The sequence below is a fragment of the Xenopus laevis genome, chromosome 3S, assembly GCF_017654675.1.
Source record: "Xenopus laevis strain J_2021 chromosome 3S, Xenopus_laevis_v10.1, whole genome shotgun sequence".
NCBI lineage: Eukaryota > Metazoa > Chordata > Amphibia > Anura > Pipidae > Xenopus > Xenopus laevis.
In genome coordinates this window covers 27440797-27459902 of record NC_054376.1, presented here as the reverse complement: position 1 = coordinate 27459902, position 19106 = coordinate 27440797, and the positions used below count along the sequence as shown (strand labels likewise).

Genomic DNA, 19106 nt, shown 5'->3' with positions numbered 1-19106 from the left:
ACTATAACTATACCTGCACTGTGTATAATTTCTCCCAGCCTCTTTCATATGTGAGTCCATGATGACTCCCTTAATAACATCAGTTGCCCCCCAAACCCACTCTCATAAGACCACTTCCCTACTCCAATCCCCAGGATGGTGAACGACAGAGAGAAGTGGGCACTGTACCTATAAATACCTTGTGCATGCGTGCTTGTTGGAGAGCGGAGCCAGGGAGCCCCAAGGCCTTAAAGCAGCCCATGGTATGAGCGCACACACACACACACACACACACACACACATATATATCTATATATATCTATATATATATATATATATATATATATATATATATATTTGTCCTACAAAATGACACATTTTTTGGAGGTCCCCTTGTCTGTCTTTCTGTCTAACGGTCAATCCTCAATACCAGTAGCATGCCAATCACAGCCCCTCACACAGGTAAACATTATCAATACTATCATGATCATTGATTTATATAACATGATCAAGATGTTAGGCAGAGCTATACAGTGCGACAAAATGATTCAATTTGTTATGGTTATGCTCGGTACAGACATCGGTTTGGAGTGGTGCAAAGGCCAAGTGCAATTTAAATGATCTGAAAGAGACAGAATTTGGCTGCTTCCTTTTCAGTTGTAATGAGCACAGTCATGTGAGCACATATATTTACTGGCAAAATAGTGTAATTATGGTGTCTGATACTCGTAGTAAATAACCCCTCGTTTGTAGCGCAACCTTGCACAGGCCAGATTGCTGTTCAGCTAAGCACTAGCCTAGGGTTGTTTTAGGATAGGCTACAGAGCTGTTTGCTTTTAGACTCATTGGAATACATTTTTTATTTCTTGGCAACAAGAGGAAAAACCTGTGTCCATTAAAGCACTATGTCGCTAGCAGTACTACTTTTTACCTACTGCTAGCAGCTAACCCCTTCCATGGACAGAAACAGAACAGCACCACTTCAAGATGAGATGGAAAGCGGAGCTAGCTATTTTTTTTTAAAAAAACACAGAAAATAAGCCACAGGATTTTCCCTGAAAAACACAAGGAGGTTTCTGCTTATGCTGATGAACTATTTACAGTGCTATGCTGAAGGAGAATTTACATTCTGCCCAAACTTGTTTTCTGTGATCACACCCAGGATCAGCGCCTCTCCTCCTACTCCAGCATGTTTAATATTAATCCAGAACATGCTGCAGAAGAAGAAAGAGTTTGCTCTAGACTAGAACATGATTTTAACAATCCTATACAGGTAGGGGACTTTCAGGCCATCTGCCAATTACAGCATATTTTTTCCACTTTCCTACAATGATTAACTTTTTCACTGTAATACTAAAACAGTATCTTGTACTTGATGGTAAGTAAGCTGCAGGAATCCATATTGGTGGCAAAACAATCCTATTGGTTTAATGTAATGTTTAAATGATTTCCAGAAAACCCCAACGATCTGAAAAAAAATTCTGGCTAATACCTGTACAAGTAAATAGACAGCTGCAGTTTTCCCTTGGCTCAGATGAGATGCATTTGAACCCCTTGCTAAATATGAACCCCATGGCTGATCTCTGCAGGGAGCATACTGGACCTGTCATGGCTGCTCTTGCATTTTGTGAGATGTTCCATGTAACTACAAAGAAAGCAGTGGTTATCAACCACATAATTACAGCCTCAGAAGGTGGATTAAATTTAGCTCTCAAAGGGCCTGTGAATGACAGGTTAGCTCTCGCTGTGATAACCAGAACTTTACTTTGAATTGTTACCCAAAGTGGTTTGCTCAGTTCTAAATAAACCGCCAGCAACATTCTCTCACACAAACGCTTAGCGTTTATTACTTTATTAGAGTTTCAGAAAACCTATGCATGTGTTTTATATTTTGGATTGGTTATGGGAAAGAGAATGGATGGGGCAACTCAGATGGGACCTCCCAGCGATGCAAACAACCAGTACTGAGGGACATGCTGCTGCAGGTCAAATAATAGGGGACTGTAGATCTGAAAATTGATTGGTTACTGCCTGTTGCCTACTGTGTGACTAAAGTTGATTATCCACAAAACTTCCTGTCACATTCTCTGCAGTACAACTGCACCACCTATAAAACATTACATTTAGGGTCTCTATAAAACTGTATGCTCAATACACAAGTAGCACTTTATGCTGAGGTTCTCTCTGCTCTTATATACTACTGCCGCTATGCCTCTGTATTGCAGGGAGCATTATCATATACAGGTATCTGGGACCAGTAATCCGGAAACCCATTATCCAGAAAGCTCCAGATTACAGAACGGTTGTCTGCCATAGACTCCATTTTATCCAAATAATCCACATTTTTAAAAAATGATTTCCTTTTTCTCTGTAATAATAAAACAGTACCTTGCACTTAGATATAATGAATCCTTATTGGAAGCAAAACCGGCCTATTGGGTATTTTTAATGGTTACAGGATTTTCTAGTAGACTTAAAAGGATTGTTTACATTTGAGTTAACTTTAAGTATGATGTAGAGTGTGATATCCTGCGATTTACAGAGCATTTCTTTTTTAGGAGGGGTCAGTGATCCCCATTTGAAAAGAAAAAATGAAGACCAATCGAAAAATTGCTTAAAATTGGCCATTCTATGCTAAAAGTTAACTTAAAGGTGAACCTATATATGTTTTTGTATAAAAAGCTGTATTGTTGAGTGTGTGGTAAGCTTGAAAAATAGGCTATGTGTAGCCTGAAACGTTGCTTATCCAGGTCCTGCCAGTGTTCCTAATAAAGGCAGTTTTATTCAAGAAAGAATTGTGGTGCTGTACTTCAACCAATTGATGTAAGAGGATTGGAAGGTGGCCATTCAGCGTACGTGCACCAGAATTTACTGATTTGAAGTTTTGTGAGCTGATTCTACCAACCAAGCAACCTATATACAACCTTGGCATATACAACCTCGGCAGGTCTGAGATGGCGGATTTTCGGATTCAAACTTTTTGCAGCTCGAAATATTTTAGGGTTTTTTTCCCAGTAAAAATAGTATAAAAAAAAACCCCAAACTTTTCGAGTTTTTAGCATTCAGACTTTAATAAATAACCCCCAAAAAGTCCGATTGGGAAATAATATTTGAACCAATGAAATGAATGAATATATATTGGTTAGTAGCTTATAATTACATTTAGGTGGAGTTCCCCTATAACTGAAGCTAACTACAAGCATAGAGAAACTGGGTCAAAGAAATGTAATGCTCAAATCGCTACTACTTACCAGAACTAGAACACTGGGTTTCTCTCACTCGCTGTTAACCTGCTCTCCTTAAATAAAGAGAAATTATATTCCCCCCACCCGTTAGTCTCTTTCATACTTCCTGTCTGTATCTTCCAGCAAGTGCAAGCAGTGTGGGAGGAGCACAGCCAAAAACTCACATTTTCACTTTTCGCCCTCTGCATTATTAAACTACAGCCACTGTAACGGAGGAGGGAACAGGATGATGGCAAATAAGTTAATAGGAAGGGGGAAATTAGGTTTGCATACCCTGGCACATGGCATATACCCAACTGCAGGCCGGGACTGACAATCTGTGGGTTTTGGCAAATGCCAGAGGGGCTGCTATAAGGTCCCATAGCAAGTCAGTATTTAGTGGGCTGGTAGGGGCTTTTTGAGCCTCTGTGTGGGCTGATTGGGCCTCTCTGAAATGCCAGGGCCTATTTTAATTCTCAGTCCGGACCTGCCCAACTGTTTAAAGGGGGGACTGTCATGAAAACAAAAATTTGATGAGGTCCTCCCCCCAAAATAGTTCTACCAAAACAAAACCTAATTGGAAGCAACCTTTTAACATACAGTAATTACATTTTAAATAAAAAAAAAAAAAGAGGTGCGTCACTTTTAAGTTATAGGGCACCTTTTGGCTAGATACATTATCCTCAACCAAAGGTGCGGGCTAATAGTCCACATTTTGGTCGGGAGAAACAGTAGCTTTGTTTTGAAATTGCCCCCCCCGCCAGCGTTAGGCCACCCACTTCAAAAGGCAGCCATGTTGCCATGCTGGGGCACACGCATGTGCATAATGAGCTACTGCCACAACTTGCTCATTATGCGCATGTATGTGACATCAGAAGCGCATTTGTGCATGCGTTCTGACTGACATGGTCGCTGTCCTAGCGCCTGCAGAGGGGCAATTTTTTAAAAACAAACTACTGTTACCTCCCTCTATTAGCCCACACCTATGGCTGGGGATAATATATTTAGCCAACAGGTTCTCTTTAACTTTTAGAATATTATAGAATGGCTAATTTTAAGCAACTTTTCAATAGGCCTCCATTGTTTCTAGGGAAGCACCGAATCCACTACCCCCAAATCCTTTGTGAAAGATTAGGCCGAATAACGAAAAGAATCCGAATTTGCATATGCAAACTACGGGTTGGAAGGGGAAAACATTTTTTACTTCAATTTCTTTTTTTACCTCATTTTCTCTCCCCGCCCCTAATTTGCATATGCAAATTAGGACCTGGATTTGGTTCGGCCGGGCAGAAGGCCGAATCCTGGATACGGTGCATCCCTAATTGTTTCATTTTTATATTTTTTTAATTATCTGCCTTCTTCTTCTAACACTTTCTAGCTTTAAATGCTTTGAAAGGCTACAAATGTATTGATATAATCCACTTTCGTTGCAAACTGGGGGCGCTGCTGAACAAAAAGTGAAATAACTCAAAAACCACAAATGATAAAAAACAAAAACCAATTGAGGGTTTATGTTAGAATATCACTCTCTACATCATACTAAAAGTTTGTTTCAAGGTGAACAACCCTTTAAATACTATAGCACATTTCTTTGTCGCTCTACTGTGCATCTATCAGCTTCTGGATTTTGAAGAAAGGAGAAATAGGATCTCTTGCTTATGATTTCCACCAAGCTGTTGCAGTTTTCTGCTAACAGGAGCACTGGTCTTTGTATGTGTATTTTACTAGCCTGTGGTAGAATGCTGTACAGGTCCAATTTCTGAAACCTAGACCCAGTCTAGACCATGCACCTGCAACCTGCATCGGACCTGCTACCGAGTAAAGATTAAGATTTGCTTATTTTATTACCTGCATCCATACCCACATCAACAAGTCCTACTGGCAACCTGCTAAATATCAGAGAAGTCCTGAATAGTAGGATACAAATATGTAATAGTATGAAATATTTTGGCTCAAAATAAGTCTGCATTCTTGTTTACAGCAACAATTGGGTGATTGACACTAGCTGGCATTTTATACTTCCAAAATATTCATGTTTATCCAGCCTCCTAAGCATTTCACCCTATTTGGAATGCCCTTTATTTTATTCTATTAATATTATGTAAAGAAAGTAAGAATTGTACATAATAAGGTTATACATACAATCACGCACGAGGGTCTATTTATAAAAGTGGTGGAAAACTTGCAATGCAATGCCCACTGCCTTAAGCTATAGATCACATGATTTCTACCCAAACTGTAGAACTGTAAATACTGGGATGGCTGGAGGTGTCTTTTGTGCCTGGTCCTACATTTACTATACAAAAACCCCATTCAGTTTGGATTCAGCCAACCAATAGACCCTCAAAAGAAGATCTGACTGAATAGCCAACCGAAACCCTATTTAGAATCCATAAAGGAATCTGAGCATCATTGTCCTAAATGGTCACAGTTTTAGATTTAGTAGGGATGAACCGAATCCAGGATTCAGGCTTTTTCAGCAGGATTCTTGTCCCTGGCCGAACTGAATCCGAATCCTAATTTGAAAATGCTAATCAGAGTTGGGGAGGGAATAACTTGACTTTTTGTCACAAAACAAGGAAGTAAAAACATTTTTCCTTTTCCGCTCCCTAAACTGCTTAAAGCTAATTAGGATTTAGATTCGGATCAGTATTTGGCCAAATATTTCACGAAGGATTCGACTGAATCCAAAATAATTGATTCAGTGCTTCCCTTGTTCTGAGATCAAAGAACCTAAATGCAATAATGTAAGGGCTGATATTTTATGAACCAATGATAAAGATTGTGTCAAAACTATCCTCTGAATAATGGTTTCTGCCTATTTTAGTACCACACAGTTCGGCGCACTAATAGCTGTCGGCACATGGGTTCTACAGCACAGAAGAAAAATAGCATATTGTGTAAAACACATTCTATACCCCCAACATATTACATTAGTATGGGTTTGTTGATGTACTTCTTCTACAATTCCAATGTTTTTTGGAATAAAGTAACCAGATAATTATTCTTCTGAGCTGTCTGATAATCGGTTATGTCCAATAGGGCTTGGCACTCAGTCCCCGGGATCGATAATGACTAAGTCAACGGAATGGCTCATTTTCAAGCAGCAGTGGTTGAGTAATACCCCTTTAAACTGACCAAATCATAGAAAACTTCAAAGAATGTTCAAGATGGTGCGGAGGTCGGAAGGAAGCACAGGGCCGTGGGAGGAAATGCAACTGCCGGCATGTGACTGAGCCAGGTGCATAAACAAGGCAGACAGATACAGTATATGTTACAGCCTGGCACAGCGCAGGCTCTCTGTGTCCAGATCTAAAGCCTCGAAAAGCAGGAAGTTCATGTTCCACTTATCAAGGTTCATCATTTATTTTTAGCGTTTCAATAAAAGTTTGTGTGCTTTGCTCCGTGTTAGCCTATTGCCTGGTGTAGCTTGCTCAGAGGAAACAGAACTGTCTGCCAGGAAAGTAACCGTCTGTCACTTTTAAGAACTATTTCCTAAAGTTCCAGATTGCCTACTCTGTGGTGTGCGTCACTGTTTGATTCATAACTGCACACACATCATATATGTAGATAGCATAGGGGTTTGGGCTAAATTCATCACTTAAAACCCAGAATGCCTTGGGCAGCACCAGCTTCTCCAAAATGGTAAAGCATATAACTCTGATGTACAATTTCCTATATATATATATACCCCGTTGATGTGGGGTAGATTGTAATACTCCAATAAAAGCCTTTTTCACAATACCCGTGAGTGCTCTTAACTATATCTTTTTATATATATATATATATATATATATATATATATATATATATATATATATATATATATATATATATATATATATATAGGATAAGCTGGATGGCACATTAGAGGTAAAGAGGGATGGTTCACTTATGGATCAGCAAGGAAATACAAAGCCAGACCACAGTGGCTGCTGGGGTCAAAAGATAATCCTACTAGTGAATCCTTGTAGACCATGGTTGGTGTACATTTAGCAGACTTAGCTGTTGCAGCCAATGTCATTCAGATGAAGACCTATGGTCCATGGGTATGTTTCAGATGCCCAAAGAAGAGTTATTAACTTAATATGGAGCTTTCCAGATTTCTTTCATCACAACAGGTTTATCCTAACACTGGAGAAGAGAAGCTGGGAATAAAATGATCAGCTTAGATATTTATATAAGCATACAAAAAAGTCTTGCATATACACACTGGGCAGAATTTAGGTTCTTTGTACCCGCCACCTCCAATAAGCTCCATTATTAACACAAGCCAGCAATTTATGGCCTGAAATCTATAGAGCCAGTGTGTGTGATTTTGGCTAATTGAATTTGGCCTGTAAATGTGTCAGTAAATATATATATATTAGTTATCAGATTGCTTGAAAATTCAGGGACGCAGCGACACTGATCGCAGTTTAATGAAATAAGTGTAGCTTTTCTAGCTGAATTTTCTAGATAGGCCCCTGAATTTTCAAGTGATCTAGTAACCTTACTGAAATAGTGCCCTGTGCCTCCCACATAGTTGGACAAAAGCAAAATGCAACTGCATGGGACATAGCTGGGAGCCATTCGACTTTCCCAGACTGTTTTGATAACAGAGATCTCCCAAGCCCTTATTCATTTGATCAGTTTTTTATGACTTCTGCAAACGCCTTCCCTGACTCTACGCTGGCTAAAATGGAAAAACGCCGGCGCTAATCACACGCGGTTTGTTTTCCAAAGTCGCTTTGGAAAATGAATCGCCATGTGTGATTAGCGCGGGCGTTTTTTCATTTTAGCCAGCGTAGTCAGGGAAGGCGTTTGGTGAGATTGGTTACCGCAAAAACGAGGCGATTAGTCGGCAGGCGACCAAATCTCCCCAAAACGCCCTGTGTGGACTTACCCTTAAACTAACTTTTAGTATAGAGAATGATATTCTGAGACAATTTGCAATTAGTTTTCATTTTTTTATTTGTGGTTTTTGAGTTATTTAGCTTTTTATTCAGCAGCTCTTCGGTTTACAGTTTCAGCAATCTGGTTGCTAGTATATCAACCTTGCATTGATTTAAATAAGAGACTGGAATATAAATAGAAGAGGGCCTGAATATAAAGCCGAGTAATAATAAGTAGCTATACCAAAAGATTTGTAGCCCCACAAAGCATGGGTACAATGACCCCCATTTGAAAGCTAGAAAGACTCAGAAAAACGAGGCAAACAATTCAAAAACTATAAAAAGAAAAAATGAAGGCCAATTGTAAGTTGCTTAGAATTAGCCATTCTATAACATACTAAAAGTTAACCACCCCTTTAAAGATGTTATAATGGATATAATAACTTGCTGTGTCTTTAAACTACTGTAATGGAGTCCAAGACTCCTACAGACAGCAACCCTATGCAACTTACCTTACAGACCCTTCTTATGTTGCCTTTTTCCCCTTATCTTGATGGGGTGCAGTGTAACTGGTGTGCACAAACAAAAAGCCCCACACGAGGGAGTACTGCATATGGTCTTCGCCCAAGGCAAAGAAGAGGAGGGCAACTAAAACACAGGATCACACAATGTAGTGCTGGAAAATGGGCTGCTGTTTATGAGTAATTGTACAGCAACTCTATGCCATAGTACAAATAGCTGTTCCTGTTTACTGGGCCTTTTTATACCCTATAACTTGATTTGGACATTTGCAGAACTACTGTAGTACGTTTGTAGTTTAAGGGCAATGGCACACAAGGAGATTAATTGCCAGCGATAAATCTCTGCTGATCTTCAGTAAAAGCTTTTCCCACTGGCAATAATCGTTGGTGGCAAAACACATGTCTCTTCAGTCTCCCAAAAAAGTCTTCCTCTTGAGGCAATTTGAAGCGATTTTGGGAGACTGAAGTGCCATGTGAGTTTTACAACAAGCGATTCACATTATTACCAGTGGGAGAGCTTTTACAGAAGATCAGTCGCTCTCAGAAGCAGAGATGTATCGCTGGCTATTAATCTCCTTGTGTGCCATTGCCCTTAAACTACAAAAATACTACACTAGTTCTGCAAATGCCCAAATCAAGTTAAAGGATATAAAAAGGCCCAGAAAACAGGAACAGCTATTTGTACTATGACATAGAGTTGCTGTACAGTTTCTCACAAACAGTAACACCAAAAAACGAAGGTGGTTTAAAGTAATATAATGTAGCGTTGACCTGCACTGGTAAAACTGGTGTGTTTGCTTCAGATACTCTACTAAAGCTTATGTAACAAAGCTGCTGTGTAGCCATGGGGGCAGCCATTCAAGCATGGGATACACAGTAGATAACACATAAACTCTGAAGAATCCCATTGTATACTACAGAGCGTATCTGTTATCTGCTGTATATCCTGTGCCTTTTCTCCTTTTTCAGTCTTGAATTGCTGCCCCCATGGCTACACAGCAGCTTGTTTCTATAAACTCTAGTTGTGCTTCTGAAGCAAACACATCCATTTTTACCAGTGCAGAGCAACACTATACTGTCATTCTTTTAAAACACTTTCATTTTTGTTGTTACTGTTCCTTTAATCTCCTCGTGTGCCAGTGCCCTAATGTTGTAAAGGGTGGCTCGTGTTCTAAGCCATTTGTAGGACTGGTGGCACATGCTGCATTCTGCAACTTGTGCTGTATTAAAATCTGGCACAGCGCAGCAGAGGAGCCTTATACTTCAAGCCTCCTCCTTTAGTAAACAAAGTAAAGCAATTCAGTAACCAATCAGCAATAACTTTTCATTAGTTTCATAGTTCTAAGAGACCTGCACAGCAAGGGCCCCAAGGTAGCGTGAGATTTCAGACCCGCTGTTATGATCCATGAGAAAGGGCCTGACCCTCAGCTGACTTTTCTCTGTTTGACCATTAGTTCAGCTGATACACATACGACTGGAGCATGGGATGATGCCACAGCACAGTTTAATGCCACAGTGAATGTGTTATCATGTGCCTTATGCTAAGTGTGGTGCATATCCTGTCATACACGCAGAGGGGCTTCCTGCCTGGCTTTCACCACACTGCAGCTACTGAGAGAACCACACAAAAACAACACACACTGCAGCTAATGTGAGCATACCTCCCAACTGTCCCTTTTTTAGAGGGACAGTCCCTCTTTTGACAGCTGAACCTGCAGTCCCTCATTTGTACTGGAAAGTCCAGTTTTTCTCTGCACTGAACAGTCAGAAAAGGAAACAAAGTTTCTAACTTAATTGGCTTTTGGCAGAGAGCCCAGAACAGCCACAACAGAAGATAAGATACATTTGTAAGAATTCAAATGTATCTAGATAAGCAAATAAGTAATTTTAACAATATAAGATAACAGGTCCCTTGGGAAAAGTTAGACTCACAGCTTAAAGGGAAATTCACCTTCATTAGCAAAACTGTAATTACTGAAAACAAACAGAAATATGTTCAAACTTTTATAACCAGACAAATTTTTTAAAATGAACATGATAATTAGGGGGTGTGGCCACACAAATGGGAGCGGTCAAAAAAATTGCCACACTAAGCACTGCAACTTTTTTGTCCCTCTTTTTATTTCCAAAATGTTGGGAGGTATGCTGCGAGAACCACACATAAACAAAACACACTGCAGCTACTGAGAGAACCGCACATAAACAACACACACTGCACACACACACATACTGCTTCTAGCAAGCAAACACAATGCACAGCCATGTAACTAAAGCCTGCCTGCCATATGTCATTTACTGTAACAAGAACATTTCTGCAGGGATTACTGCGTTCAATTGTCTCTCTACAACTGTGGCCTTACAACGACTTTCTGTTTCCCCTACTCAGCAGTTTCTCCCCTGCCCCTTCATTTGTTCAGCCAGCCCTGGGATTATCCATTGTACATGCCAAGATTCCATACATAATGCAGGTTATGTACCGATAGGCGCTTAAAGCATACATGCGCTTCAGCTCATCCGCATTAAATGCCCTACACAAGCTCTACGCTTTACATGGAGGAATTACTTGGCCACCTACATCCATCTGTACTTGGGCAGCTACATCCATCTGTACTTGGACAGCTACATCCAGGACCGCCATCAGAAATCGCAGGGCCCCATACGAGAAAATTTCCTGGGCCCCCTGGGCTGCGCCCACTACAAGCCCCAACTACAGGTCCGACCTCCCCACCCCACAGTAAAAAAACAAAGTAAAAAAACAAAAAAAATACTGGTTGCTAGGGTTCCCATATGTTAATAAAAAATAAAAAGATATTGGTGGTCAGGGCCCCTCATAAAAAAAAACATTTGTGGCCAGGGCCCCCCCCCATTAAAAAATATTGGTGGCTAGGACCCCACATGAGAAAAAAAAGATTGGTGGCCAGGGCTCTGCCCACATTATGAGAAAATTGGTGGCCAGTGTCTAATCAAGTAAGTATGGCGTGGCCCCCTAATGGCTGCCCTGGCTACATCCATCTGTACCACCAATCACACCAGAGCCATGCTCACTTACTTGTATGCCCCACACCCTTTAGGAGTCTACAACTAAGAACCATTGGGAGGTATATGTGCACATACCTACACTGCTTCAATATGCCAATGCACTCCTTGTCTTTTCATACCTGAGACCCCCATTCATGTGTCTATAAACTTCCGACTCAGTTTTGAGCAGGAGAGTTGGCAGCATATAGCAGCAGCAAGGAGACACATTGGGCTACCAAATCCAGAATTTCTTTCTGGGTGTCCATGTGTTACTTTTGGCTTGACTGTCTAATATTATGTGCACGTCCAGGCTCCCTGTCTCACTCATTGTATATTAGGGATGCACCGAATCCAAAATTTTGGATTCGGCTGAACCCCCGAATCCTTTGCGAGAGATTCGGCCGAATACCGAACCGAATCCTAATTTGCATATGCAAATTAGGGGTGGGAAGGGGAAAACATTTTTTACTTCCTTGTTTTGTGACAAAAAGTCACGAGATTTCCAATGCAAATTAGGATTCGGTTCAGCCAGGCAGAAGGATTCAGCCGAATCCGAATCCTGCTGAAAAAGGCCGAATCCTGGCCGAATCCTGGATTCTGTGCATCCCTACTGTATATACAGTAGGTACAGCTCAGTTACATTAATATTGGCTTCAATTAAAATAGTGTGGAGGGGCATGACAGGATCCTGGCATCTTTGGCCTTCATTCTTTATTGTGGCACTATGTCCATTTGTATTCAGTTCAAACTGAAGCTTAAGGGTAGGATTCCACAATCGCTTTTGGCACAAAAACGCAGGCGTCACGTCGGATGCAACGGAAATAAGGTGAGATATTGAAATGTCGGATGAAGTCGCAGTGTTCATCCGACGCGGCACCTTCCGACAATGCTATTACTTACCTTATTTCCGTCGCATCTGACTTGACGCCTCCGTTTTTGCTCAGTGCGTCGGATTGCACCGAAATCACGTGTGGAGTCCTACCCTACAGTGGTATCTGGTTGCGAGTACTGATGATTTTATTTTTTATTTTATATTGATTCTCTTTCTATTTGGGCATTTTCCTGTTCATCTTAGCCTAACAACGCTATGGAAAAGTATTTTCCTCACTTGGAAATAATTCATAAATTTAGCAATTAGGGATGCATGGAATCCAGGATTAGGTTTGGGCATTTTTAGCAGGATTTAGATTCTGCCTTTCTCCGCAGGATTTGGATTTGACTGAATCCAAGTGACTGGCTGAACCGAATCCTAAAAATCATGAGACTTTTTGTCACACAGGCAAGGAAAACATGTTTAAACGTGCTGTTCTCTTTAACCCTCTCTTACACTTATTCGCATATGCAAATTATGGATCAGATTCGGTTTGGTTTTTGGATGAATATTTCATAAAGGATTCAGATTCAGCGTATTAAGTGCATCCCTCCTAGCAATGATGGGACAGCGTTAAAACAATGAGACTGTATTCAGTACAGGTATAGGTCCAAACTAAGATATAATTAATACTTATTGGAAGCAAAACCAGCCCATTGGGTTTATTTCATGTTTACATGATTTTCTAGTACACTTAGGGCACGAAGATACAAATTACAGAAAGATCAGTTATCTGGAAAACCCCAGGTCCCGAGCATTCTGGATAACAGCTGAGGTCCCATACCTGTATATGTCAGAGAGAGAGAGGCAACCTCGGTCATTCCATATGCTAACATTTACAACTCCCAGCATAATGCCTTGAGATAAGGACTGGTAGACGTTATAGTTCTGCATTACTTGGAGCACCAGGGTTATTCACCATGTGCATCAAACAGACAAAGCATGGAGGAACCGTCGGATAAATGGTAATTATCAACTGAATCACCCTGCATTCAACCAAATTACACAGCCAATGGCATTGCTATTTGCTGGCTCGGTATCTCTTAGGCTGGGAGCAACAGGCTTTGGCCAGAGCATGCCTCATGTTGCACCGACATGGAGGCAAAAACAACCCGAGGCACCCTAATGTGCCAATATTCATTCACACACCCACACGATGACAGCTATGCACCTATAGTCCTTTTAACACATCTTATTAAACTTCATTAACCGTTTAGTTGATGTGGCACTTTGTTCTTGCTATGATTCCTCCAGCCTCTAAATACCCAGTTTGGAACAGATCAAAGGGGAAAGTGGAAACTTTTAAATCTGCAGCATCGCCATTCATTTTTACCCATAAAGTGGATCACCGTACCAGAGGCCACCCCTTTAGACTAGAAGAAAAGAACTTTAATTTGAAGCAACGTAGAGGGTTCTTCACAGTCAGGACAGTGAGGTTATCGAATGCACTGCCGGGTGATGTTGTGATGGCTGATTCAGTTAATGACTATAAGAATGGCTTGGATGATTTTTTGGACAGACATAATATCAAAGGCTATTGTGATACTAAACTCTATAGTTAGTATAGGTATGGGTTTATAGAATTTTAATTAAAAGTAGGGAGGGGTGTGGGTATGGATGCTGGGTTTTCATTTGGAGGGGTTGAACTTGATGGACTTTGTCTTTTTTCAACCCAATTTAACTATGTAACTATGTAACTATATACAGACACACTCTATGGCACTCAAAGCGTTAAATCAACACACTGCTGCTTCCTCTGACTACTGAATGCCTATATTGGATATAGCATATAATAATATCCCCTTCTACAGAGCTATTTTTTATTATACAGTGCCTAGATATTATTATGGGATGTGTTTGAGAGAGTGAATATGGGCATATGGGAGAAATAAAAATGGGTGTGAGCGTCAGGTGAGATTTGCGAGGCTCTAACTTGGCAGAAACATCATTGAGTATGAATATACATGACGTTCCTTGGACGTGTTCCAGCTGTGAGAAGGAAGCCATGAGATTCCGGGATCAAGGGATAACCGCACGGTGTTGCTCATTTGGGGAGAGGGAGGGGGAGAGGAGGGACCAGCAGCGTGTATTGAGTCAATAGCCCCGTGGCATTGTGCGAGGGGTCAAACAAACACAAGTCTTATCTGTACATACAGAGATACTGCTTTATCTAGGCCCACCCCAGCTACACAACCTTTCATTCATTATAACAGAGCCGAAGTCTCCAGTCACCTCTCTCACACAGCCCCTATCTATATAACAGAACTGCTATATGTGACTAGTGTGTGTAAAGCAGCCTTAGGACAATGGAGAATTAACTTGCCAGTTTCTACTCACCTTTGCTTTCATTCCTTTCCCAAAGTCCATTGTGGTGTCTTGCACTTGTGAAGCACAAACACACACTAGGGTCCTACACAAAATTCTATTCTTACATTTAGATCAATCACCAATAAGAACCCTTGCTAATGGCATGCTGAAATTCTAGTCTGACTGCTGACAACTAAAGTAATCTGGCTATAGTGGCAGTAGTATGACAAAGTAAAGTCTGATAAAATGCTATTTTTGTGTGTGAGTTGCAGGTATTCCTATTGCAGGGTTGATTTACCTACTATAGCAGATACAACAACCGTATAATTGGATATGGGAGCCCTTTTAGCAGCCCTATGATAGCATACAGCAGCCCAAAGAGATCATACAGCAGCACTATGATAGCATACAGCAGTCCTATGATAGCACACAGCAGCACTATTATAGCACACAGCAGCCCTATGATAGCATACAGCAGCCCAAAGAGATCATACAGCAGCACTATGATAGCATACAGCAGTCCTATGATAGCACACAGCAGCACTATTATAGCACACAGCAGCACTATGATAGCATACAGCAGCACTATTATAGCACACAGCAGCACTATGATAGCATACAGCAGCACTATTATAGCATACAGCAGCACTATTATAGCACACAGCAGCACTATGATAGTATACAGTAGCACTATTATAGCATACAGCAGCACTATGATAGCATACAGCAGCACTATGATTGCATACAGCAGCACTATGATTGCATACAGCAGCACTTTGATTGCATAAAGCAGCACTATGATAGCATACAGCAGCCCTAAGAGATCATACAACAGCACTATGGAAGCATACACCAGCACTATGATAGCATACAGCAGCACTATGATAGCACACAGCAGCACTATGATTGCATACAGCAGCACTATGATTGATAACAGCAGCACTATGATTGCATAAAGCAGCACTATAATTGCATACAGCAGCACTATGATTGCATACAGCAGCACTATGATTGCATAAAGCAGCACTATGATTGCATTCAGCGGCACTATGATTGCATACAGCAGCACTATGATAGCACACAGCAGCACTATGATTGCATACAGCAGCACTATGATTGCATACAGCAGCACTTTGATTGCATAAAGCAGCACTATGATAGCATACAGCAGCCCTAAGAGATCATACAACAGTACTATGGTAGCATACAGCAGTCCTATGATAGCACACAGCAGCACTATGGTAGCATACAGCAGTCCTATGATAGCACACAGCAGCACTATGATAGCATACAGCAGCACTATTATAGCATACAGCAGCACTATTATAGCACACAGCAGCACTATGATAGTATACAGTAGCACTATTATAGCATACAGCAGCACTATGATAGCATACAGCAGCACTATGATTGCATACAGCAGCACTATGATTGCATACAGCAGCACTTTGATTGCATAAAGCAGCACTATGATAGCATACAGCAGCCCTAAGAGATCATACAACAGCACTATGGTAGCATACAGCAGCACTATGATAGCATACAGCAGCACTATGATAGCACACAGCAGCACTATGATTGCATAAAGCAGCACTATGATTGCATACAGCAGCACTATGATTGCATAAAGCAGCACTATGATTGCATTCAGCAGCACTATGATTGCATACAGCAGCACTATGATAGCACACAGCAGCACTATGATTGCATACAGCAGCACTATGATTGCAAACAGCAGCATTATGATTGCATACAGCAGCACTTTGATTGCATAAAGCAGCACTATGATAGCATACAGCAGCCCTAAGAGATCATACAACAGCACTATGGTAGCATACAGCAGTCCTATGATAGCACACAGCAGCAATATGATAGCATACAGCAGCACTATGATAGCATACAGCAGCCCTAAGAGATCATACAACAGCACTATGGTAGCATACAGCAGCACTATGATAGCACACAGCAGCACTATGATAGCATACAGCAGCACTATGATAGCATGCAGCAGCACTATGATTGCATACAACAGCACTATGATTGCATACAGCAGCACTTTGATTGCATAAAGCAGCACTATCAAAGCATACAGCAGCCCTAAGAGATCATACAACAGCACTATGGTAGCATACAGCAGCACTATGATAGCATGCAGCAGCACTATGATTGCATACAGCAGCACTATGATTGCATACAGCAGCACTATGATTGCATAAAGCAGCACTATGATTGCATACAGCAGCTCTATGACTGCATACAGCACTCCTATGACAGCTAGGGTCTCCACCTCTACTTGGAACAAAATACTAGCCTTTCTATCGCTGATATTGCTATATGTAACGATAATATATTTATTTCCTATTTATAACATTGTGGTATAATATAATTTGCAGCTAAGATGCTAAAATTTCTAGAGACTGATATTAGTTTTTCTTTAAACAAAATATTTAGGTCGGTGTTTAAACACGACAGACTGGCAGATTATGGAAGTTGTGGTGGGTGTTAACAGATGATAGATAAAGGGCAAAGAAACCATCCAGCACGAACTGACAGTTGCTGCTGCGATTTGAACCCAAGGATACAGCAGTCATATGATATTAAGAAACATTCTAAATGAAACTGCAGTCCTGCCCTGTTCATAGTGAAAGAAGCAGCCCATTCCCTGGCCATTTAATTTGCATCGGTCTGTGTACAGCCAGCACCACCAGTGCAGACAGTAAAGACAGGTGTGCAGTAGAACTATAACACCATCAAGTTTGCATGGGCACAGGCACAACCCTGGCACTCACCCAGTAGGCACTGATACTGGCTCGGTGTGAATAGGAGAAATGCCAATGCCTAACATGTGAGCAGGTCTGGACTGAGAATTAAAATAGGCCCTGTCATTTCAGGTACACAGAGGCCCAAATAGCCCATTATATACTGCGGGTCATTTCTCAACACTGGGCAAATTTGTCCATGGGCAGTAACCCATAGCAACCAATCAAATTGTTGCATTCATTGTTCTACTTGCAGCTGGCTTCAAAAAGCCAATCACTGATTGGTTGCTATGGGTAACTGCCATGGGAAAATGTGCCCAGTGTTGATAAATGAGCCCCAGACTTTTTATGGCACATTATAGCAGTCCCTCTGGCATTTGCCAGAACCCAGAGCCCCCTAAATCTGAAACATCGGTCACTACTTTAAGGATTCTAGTAGAACAATTCTAACCAGGCGACTGAAACACTGGAGCACCTGCTACAAGAGGCTGCAACAGAACAATGTTATTGAGAATATCCCCCCCCTCCGGAATTATAAAGGTTCCAGTGCAGCAATAAAACCTATGGCACATACCAAACCACTGGACTGTGGGGTGATACAAATATATTCAGTCCAGGGATCAGCAAGCGACTTTAAAGTGAAACTCGTGCGCCACAGGTTGGGGAGGTTGACAGTGACAAGAGCTCGGGTCACACTGCGGTTACTCACCCATTCTGTGCTGTAGTTGTCACTCTCGCGCCTTCCATTCACTCCGCTCTACCTCCGCTTACTCCCTCTAACTTATCCGCCGCGTCTCCCCTCTCCCCAGCTGTCTCCCTCCGCTTCTCCACCCCCGTCTGCCGGGTTGCCATTTGCTTACGCCCAGTGACCTCGCCTCCCCCTCTTGTTTCTGCTGCTTCACCTTCCAGCTGTTGTACGTCCCACACTTCGTACCCTCACAGGCCGAGCGCGAAAGTTGGAAAGTAGAAGTTCCCTGCCTCAGTCTGTCCTTCCCGGACACTTCTTCTGGAACTGCTGCTTCCGGACATTACAGGCAGATCCTTGTACCTCCCAAGCAGCCATTCCAGCTCTGTGACTTATAATTACATGGAGACTCTATGGCAGCACTCAGCATAGCAGGGAGAGATATGGTGCCTATAGTAGCAGGGATAATAGTCTCTGGGAAGGGAGTGTGGGATAGCAGGTATAGTAGGGAGAGATGGTGCCTATAGTAACAGTGGGATAATAGTCTCTGGGAAGGGACTGTAACTGTGGGATAGCAGATATAGTAGGGAGAGATGGTGCCTATAGTAGCAGGGATAATAGTCTCTGGGAAGGGAGTGTGACTGTGGGATAGCAGGTATAGTAGGGAGAGATGGTGTCTATAGTAACAGTGGGATAATAGTCTCTGGAAAGGGACTGAGACTGTGGGATAGCAGTTATAGTAGGGAGAGATGGTGCCTATAGTAACAGTGGGATAATAGTCTCTGGGAAGGGAGTGTGACTGTGGGATAGCAGGTATAGTAGGGAGAGATGATGCCTATAGTAACAGTGGGATAATAGTCTCTGGGAA

General features: G+C 41.6%; 1 protein-coding gene across 3 annotated transcripts in view; it reads right to left on the bottom strand.

Annotated features, from left to right (window-relative positions):
• The window catches only part of LOC108712741 (PH and SEC7 domain-containing protein 4), a 45355-nt gene extending 26781 nt beyond the window's left edge, over positions 1–18574 (bottom strand). The window contains exon 1 of one of the 3 annotated variants that reach the window (XM_041588131.1): positions 18263–18574. The gene's annotated coding sequence lies outside the window, so the exon portion shown is untranslated. Of the gene's footprint in view, positions 1–3230; positions 3305–18262 lie in introns of those variants that run through there. The other 2 variants (XM_018255127.2, XM_041588132.1) reach the window with 2 other exon arrangements.
• Between the last annotated feature and the right edge of the window lie 532 nt (positions 18575–19106).